The sequence below is a fragment of the Schistocerca serialis genome, chromosome 3 (genome assembly GCF_023864345.2).
Source record: "Schistocerca serialis cubense isolate TAMUIC-IGC-003099 chromosome 3, iqSchSeri2.2, whole genome shotgun sequence".
In the NCBI taxonomy this organism is placed as follows: domain Eukaryota; kingdom Metazoa; phylum Arthropoda; class Insecta; order Orthoptera; family Acrididae; genus Schistocerca; species Schistocerca serialis.
In genome coordinates, this window is record NC_064640.1 from 216,236,946 (window position 1) to 216,244,570 (window position 7,625).

Consider the following 7,625-nt stretch of genomic DNA (forward strand, 5'->3'; position numbering starts at 1 on the left):
CAAAGATGAGGTGACTTACCGAACGAAAGCGCTGGCAGGTCGATAGACACACAAACAAACACAAACATACACAAACATACACACAAAATTCAAGCTTTCGCAACAAACTGTTGCCTCATCAGGAAAGAGAGAAGGAGAGGGAAAGACGAAAGGATGTGGGTTTTAAGGGAGAGGGTAAGGAGTCATTCCAATCCCGGGAGCGGAAAGACTTACCTTAGGGGGAAAAAAGGACGGGTATACACTCGCACACACACACATATCCATCCACACATATACAGACAGAAGCAGACATATTGGTCTTCCCACGTAGAATGCATCACAGTGTAGGCAGGTCAGTTGGTAAATCACGTGGGTGCTTTCACACGTGGCTCTGCCTTTGATCGTGTACACCTTCCGGGTTACAGGACTGGAGTAGGTGGTAGTGGGAGGGTGCATGGGACAGGTTTTACACCGGGGGCAGTTACAAGGATAGGAGCCAGAGGGTAGGGAAGGTGGTGATGCATTCTATGTGGGAATGACCAGCAACAAACTGTCCATTCGCATGAATGGACACAGGCAGACAGTGTTTGTTGGTAATGAGGATCACCCTGTGGCTAAACATGCCTTGGTGCACGGCCAGCACATCTTGGCACAGTGTTACACCGTCCGGGTTATCTGGATACTTCCCACCAACACCAACCTATCCGAACTCCGGAGATGGGAACTTGCTCTTCAATATATCCTCTCTTCCCGTTACCCACCAGGCCTCAATCTCCGCTAATTTCAAGTTGCCGCCACTCATACCTCACCTATCATTCAACAACATCTTTGCCTCTGCACTTCCGCCTCGACTGACATCTCTGCCCAAACTCTTTGTCTTTAAATATGTCTGCTTGTGTCTGTATATGTGTGGATGGATATGTGTGTGTGTGTGTGTGTGTGTGTGTGTGTGTGTGTGTGTGTGTGTGTGTGTGTGTGTGCGTGTGTGTGTGCGCGCGAGTGTATACCCGTCCTTTTTTCCCCCTAAGGTAAGTCTTTCCACTCCCGGGACTGGAATGACTCCTTACCCTCTCCCTTAAAACCCACATCCTTTCGTCTTTCCCTCTCCTTCCCTCTTTCCTGATAAGGCAACAGTTTGTTGCGAAAACTTGAATTTTGTGTGTATGTTTGTGTTTGTTTGTGTGTCTATCGACCTGCCAGCGCTTTCGTTTGGTAAGGCACATCATCTTTGTTTTTAGATATATTTTTCCCACGTGGAATGTTTCCCTCTATTATATTTATACATATTTCATAATATTACTCAAACAAGATCTCAAACCACTGCTGATGCTCAGAAGGGCACCACTTAGAGATATGGCCTCATAAAACTTTTCCTCTGACTCGTTTCTGTTTTTTATATGAACAATCAGCAGCTTAAAGGTACGTGTTTCTTAATATTCTATAGCCTAATACCCACTTTCCTAGAAATATGATAATAGAAAAGAATCCTGTGTGCCTAAGTTTCATATAATAACAGCTTCTGTCTGAATACCAACATTTTCATATGCCCTAATTAAACGAGTCAATGGATGTGGAGAGATTTTATTTACTCTACTAAATTTGTTTAATATCAGATAGTCAAGACTTTTAAACTATCATCTCTGTTTTGTTTACCGGGCAAATACTACAGGCGGAAATTTCTTCCACCACTAGCTATATCCAAGTCAAACACCAACATTGGTGTGCTTACTCATACCAAAATGGCTATAATTAAAACAGTTTTATGACTGATGTTTCACTGAACATCTGTCAACCAAGACATGATTTTGTTTCCTGTTGTGAAACAAATCACTGATTTAAGCAATCAGCTCAGCTCTGGTAGCAATTTGAGTAATGTACATCAAATACTCAATGTGCCTCCAAAGAGAAAAGAAGGGGTATTAAAGCTGGACCATACACTGCCTATTCCATAGGTCTTCCTCAGCTTACCTCATGTTCTTCAAAGTTAACAATTATCTGTGATTACACAGCAATATTAAGCTGTTTCTGGTTCAAATGGCTCTAAGCACTATGGGACTTAACATCTGAGGTCATCAGTCCAGTTTCCTAGACTTAGAACTACTTAAACCTAACAAACCTAAGGACACCACACACATCCATGCCCGAGGCAGGATTTGAACCTGCGACCATAGCCGCAGCACGGTTCCAGACTAAAGCACCTAGAACCGCTCGGCCACAGCGGCCGGCTAGCTGTTTCTGGAGCTCTATTATAATGAAACCAGAGGTTGTGATATACAGCACGAAATACAGTGGACAGCATGTGGCATGGAGAAAATGAAAGTAAGCTGCTCCAGATAAGCACGTAGTGTTTGCAACTTCATAAATTTGAACAAATGCAGACAGTTATTTCATAACACCGAAAAGTTATATATCTTGTGCTCACAGTACAGTATAAGTGTAGACCAGATTTGGCTTGATTTCAAAGAAATAGTATCGGCAGAAATTGAGAGATTTATACCAAATAAATTAACAAACAATGGAGCTGATCCTCCTTGATACACAAAACGAGTCAGAACACTGTTGCAGGAACAACGAAACAAACATGCCGAATTCAAACAGATGCAAAATCCCCACCATTGGCTATCTTTTACAGAAGCTCAAAATTTAGTGTGGACTTCAATGCGAGATGCTTATAATAGTTTCCACAACAAAACTTTGTCTCAAAACCTCGCAGAAAATCCAAAGAGATTCTGGTCGTATGGTTGGTTGGTTTAAAAGAGGGGGAAAGGGACCAAACTACGAGGTCATCGGTCCCATGTTCCTAATAAAACAATGCCACAAGTGTAAGATTAAAATAGACGAGACGTATAATACAAAACAGAAAGAAAGGAAAGACCGCAAGAACAAAGGAAAGGCAACAAACACTAAAAGGAACAAAAGAGGACAAGAGAGCAACAGAGAGATGCAAGAAACAGTTAGAAGAGAGTAAAACAAGGAAGCAGATTACAGTGGCTGGCCAACTACGAAAATAAAAAGGAAGAGCCGGCCACCCTGCAACACATTAAAACCTTCACTCTAAAAGCACTAGCGTGGAGGACACATAGGGACAAAGGACAGGCACTAAAACTCAGATCAAATGATAAAATCCACCCTCACGGATGAAACATAAAACCAAATCAGGCGATGAGGCGTTGTCTGCTAAAATCAATGACAATAAGTCTGGCAACCGAAGATGAAGTCACAGGGCAGCCAGAGAAGGACATAGCAGAAGAATATGAGCCACTGTCAACCGGACGCCGCACCAATACTGAGGTGGGTCTTCACGGCGCAGGAGGTAGCCATGGGTCGCCCATGCATGGCCAATGCAGAGCCTGCAGAGAACCACAGAGTCCCTGCGAGACGCCCTCATTGAGGACTTCCACACATTTGTGGTCCCCTATTAAGTTTGTTGTGCGTACTGAGATTTTGCCATTCCGTCTCCCAAAGCTGAAAAACCTTGCGGCGTAATAACAAACTCAGCTCAGTTGCGGGGATGCCCATCTCCAGAAGTGGTTTCCATGTAGCCTGTTTGGACAGCCTGTCAGCAAGTTCATTTCCGGGGATTCCGACATGACCAGGGGTCCAGACGAACACCACTGAACAACTGGACCGTTCCAGAGCATAGATGGACTCTGGATGGACGCTACCAAAGGATGACGAGGATAGCACTGGTCGATAGTTTTCGGGCTGCTCAATGAGTCAGTACATAAAAGAAAAGACTCCCCAGGGCATGAATGGAGATACTGAAGTGCACGAGACATGGCCACCAGCTCTGCAGTGAATACACTGCAGCCATCAGGTAAGGAATGCTGTTCAATATGGCCGCTGTGAAGCCAATGCAACCATCAGCCATCGAGCCGCTGGTGTAAACCACTTCAGAGCCCCAGAACACACCAAGAATCGAGAGGAAGTGACAGCATGGAGCTGCAGGGTTAATGGAGTTGTTAGAGCCACGTGCAAGATCCTGACAAAGCTGCGGCCAAGGCGTACACCATGGAGGCGTACGTGAACAGACCGCAAGTAGAGGTGGTAAAGGGAAGGACTCTAGTTCAGAGAGAAGGGACTGCACGTAAACTGCAGTCGTTAGCCCCAACCTGGGCCACTGATGCGGGAGATGGACTGCTGTGGGTGGGAAAAGGAGACGGTAATTCGGATGGTCAGGGGAACTACGAATCTGTGCTGCGTAACTGGAAAGCAGTTGCGCACATCTGATCTGCTATGCACAGCGTTGAGTAAATACAAAGCTGAAAGCGCTGCCAAACCATAAACCACACTCCAATAGTCAATTCAGGATTGGACAAGGGCTCTGTAGAGCCGCAGCATCATAGAGCGATCTGCACCCCAACTGGTGTTGCTTAGGCAACATAGGGCATTGAGGTGCTGCCAGCACTTCTGCTTAAGCTGACAAAGATGAGGGAGCCAAGTCAATCAAGCGTCAAAAACCAGACCTAGAATAGATATGTCTCCACTACAGTGCGTGGATCGTCATTAAGGTAAAGTGCTGGTTCTGGATGAACAGTACGACGCCGACAGAAGTGCATGACACATGACTGTTCGGCTAAAAACTGGAAGCTGTGGGCTAGAGCCCATGACTGCGCCTTGTGGATGGCTCCCTGTAGACTCCGCTCAGCAAACCCCAACACTGGAGTGCAGTACAAAATGCAGAAGTCGTCTGAATAGAGAGAAGGTGAGATGGAGGGCCCGGCAGCTGCTGCTAGACTGTTAATGGCAACTAAAAATTGAGAGACACTCAATACAGAGCCCTGCGGGACTCCATTCCCCTGGATATGGATGGAACTATAGGAAGCACCAATTTGGACACAGAAAGTATGGAGCAACAGGAAGTTTGGGATAAAAATCGGGAGCGGGCCCTGGAGACCGCACTCATACAATGTGGCAAGGATATGATGTCACCCGGTCGAGTTCTACGCTTTATATAAGTCAAGAAAGACGGCAACCAGGTGTTGTCATCTGGAAAAGGCTGTTCGGATGGCAGACTCTATGGACACAAGATTATCAGTGGTAGAGCGACCCTGACAGAAGCCGCCCTGACATGGAGCCAGCAGGCCACATGACTCCAGGACCCTACCCAACCGCCAACATACCATACTTTCCAGTAGCTTACAAAGAATGTCGGTGAGGCTGATGGGCTGATAGCTTTCCACATCGAGCGGGTTTTTACCGGGTTTGAGCACCAGAATGGTGGTGCTCTCCTGCCATTGCGATGGAAAGACGCCATCGCACAAGATCCGGTTGAAGATGACGAGGAGACGTCGCTTGGAGTCAGATGAGAGATGTTTAATCATCTGGCTGTGGATCCGATCAGGCCCAGGAGCTGTGTTGGGGCAATGTGCAAAGGCACTGAGGAGCTCCCACTCTGTAAATGGGGCGTTATAGGATTCACTGTGGTGCGTAGTGAATGAGAGGACATTCCCTTCCAGCCACTGTTTGAGTGTGCATAATGATGGGGGGTAATTCTCCGATGCAGAGGCTTGAGCAAAGTGTTCGGCAATCGTGTTTGCGTCTGTAGATAACACGTCATTTATCGTAACACCGGGGACACCTGTTGGGGCCTGGTACCCAAAAACACATTTGATATTTGCCCAGACTTGGGAAGGTGACATATGGCACCCAATGATCGAGATGTATCTCTCCCAACACTCCTGCTTCCATCGTTTGATAAGTTGGCGAATGCGGGCACAGAGCTGTCTAAAGGCTATGAGGTGCTCCAGGGAAGGGTGCCACTGTAGAGCTCGCCGACACTCCTTAATTGCTTCAGCAACTTCTGGCGACCACCAAGGGACTGCCTTATGCCTTGGGCACCCTAAAGAGCGAGGGATCGGGTTTTCTGCAGCAGAAACAATTGTCGTAATCACCTGCTCAACCATCACATCGATGTTACCGTGTGGAGGAGATTCATCGGTGACAGCAGAGGTGAAAGTTCCCCAGTCCGCCTTGTTAAAAGCCCATATGGGCAGGCCTCCCTGGGCCTGAAGCTGGGAAATGACAGGAAGATGAGAAAGTGGTCACTACCATACAGATCATTATGTGCTCTCCAGTGGATAGATGAGAAAGTCCTGGGCTACAAATTGATAAATCACTGGCCGAGTAACTACCATGAGTCACACTGAAATGTGTGGCGGCCCCAGTATTTAAGAGGCAGAGGTCAAACTGAGACAGTAAAGTTTCGACATCTCTGCCTCAGCCAGTAAGCATGGTGCCACCCTGCAAGGGGTTATGGGCGTTAAAATCTCCCAAAAGTAGGAAAGGTTTAGGGAGTTCATCAATCAGTGCAGCTAATACATTCACGGGTACTGTACCATCTGGAGGAAGATATAAATTGCAAACAGGTATTTCCTGCGTCATTGTCATTCTGATAGCCACAGCTTCAAGAGGGGTTTGAAAGGGCACATGTTCACTTCGGACTGAGTTTAGGACATAAACGCTAACTCCACCTGGCACTCGACTATAGTTGCTACAGTTACTGTAATATCCCTTATAGCCGCAGAGGGCAGGGGTCCGCATTGCCGGGAACCAGGTTTCCTAGAGGGCAACGCAGATAGCAGGTGTAAAGCCAACAGCTGCCGTAGCTCAGCCAAGCAGTGGAGAAAACTGCCGCAATTCCACTGGAGGATGACATCGTGAGACTGGGAAGGCATGGAACATTCAATGAGGCAGTTTATGCCTCAGAGTCACCTACTTCCACTGACTTATTGCCTGAGCAGTCTATATCCATTGTGTCTGAGGGTCTGGCAAGATCTAAGTCCACAGGGGACGCCAAAGTCTCCACCCCATCCTCAGACGCAGAGCTCGTAGGTAGCAGTGGTGTGGGTGCCATCGCAATTTCCTTAATCTTAGGTGTTTTCTTTTTGGATTTCTCTCGCTGCTCCTTGGGTTTCCCTGGCTGAGAGGACTTCATTGGTTCAGTCTCCGGGATGGAGGACGAGTGTGAAACCCTATGACCAGCTGCTTTTGGGCTCTTCAGCCACTGGCGGGTGTCATCTTTCCCATTAGCAGAAACCTGGGAAGGGAGTGACCCAAAGGACCACTTTCTAGCGAGAGAAGGTGAAGAAGACTTACGCTTCTCCGGCTTAGAAGTGGGGATGGACATCCCCAATGGTTGGGGGTGGGGGCGTTGCCCTCAAAGCAGGTGGTGCAGGAGCAACAGTAAGGGAAATGCCCCCCATCATCAAGGGGGTAGGTGTAGTCTTCAGGCTCTGAGAGGTGACTTGGGTTGGCGGAGCTGATGGTGCCAGAACTGTTGTTGCGGCGGCGTAAGACGATGTCATATGCATAGGATACAGGTGTTCAAATTTCCTCTTAGCCTCAGTGTAGGTCAGTCGGTCCTGGGTCTTGTACTCCATGATTTTCCTTTCTTTCTGGATACTCCTGCAATCCAGCGAGCAAGGCGAATGGTGCTCCCCACAGCTGACACAGATGGGAGGCGGGGCACATGGAGTATTGGGATGTGATGGGCGTCCGCTATCTCGACATGTGACGCTGGAAATACAGCAGGAAGACATACGGCCGAACTTCCAGCACTTAAAGCATCACAGCGGTAGACCATCACCTTGACCTTCTCGGGCAATGTATCACCCTCAAAGGCCAAGATGAAGGCACCGGTGACA

General features: G+C 47.6%; 1 protein-coding gene across 1 annotated transcript in view; it reads right to left on the reverse strand.

Moving 5' to 3' along the window:
- The window catches only part of LOC126469942 (uncharacterized), an 86,504-nt gene that overhangs the window by 36,309 nt on the left and 42,570 nt on the right, over positions 1 to 7,625 (reverse strand). The gene's annotated exons all lie outside the window — the stretch shown is intronic.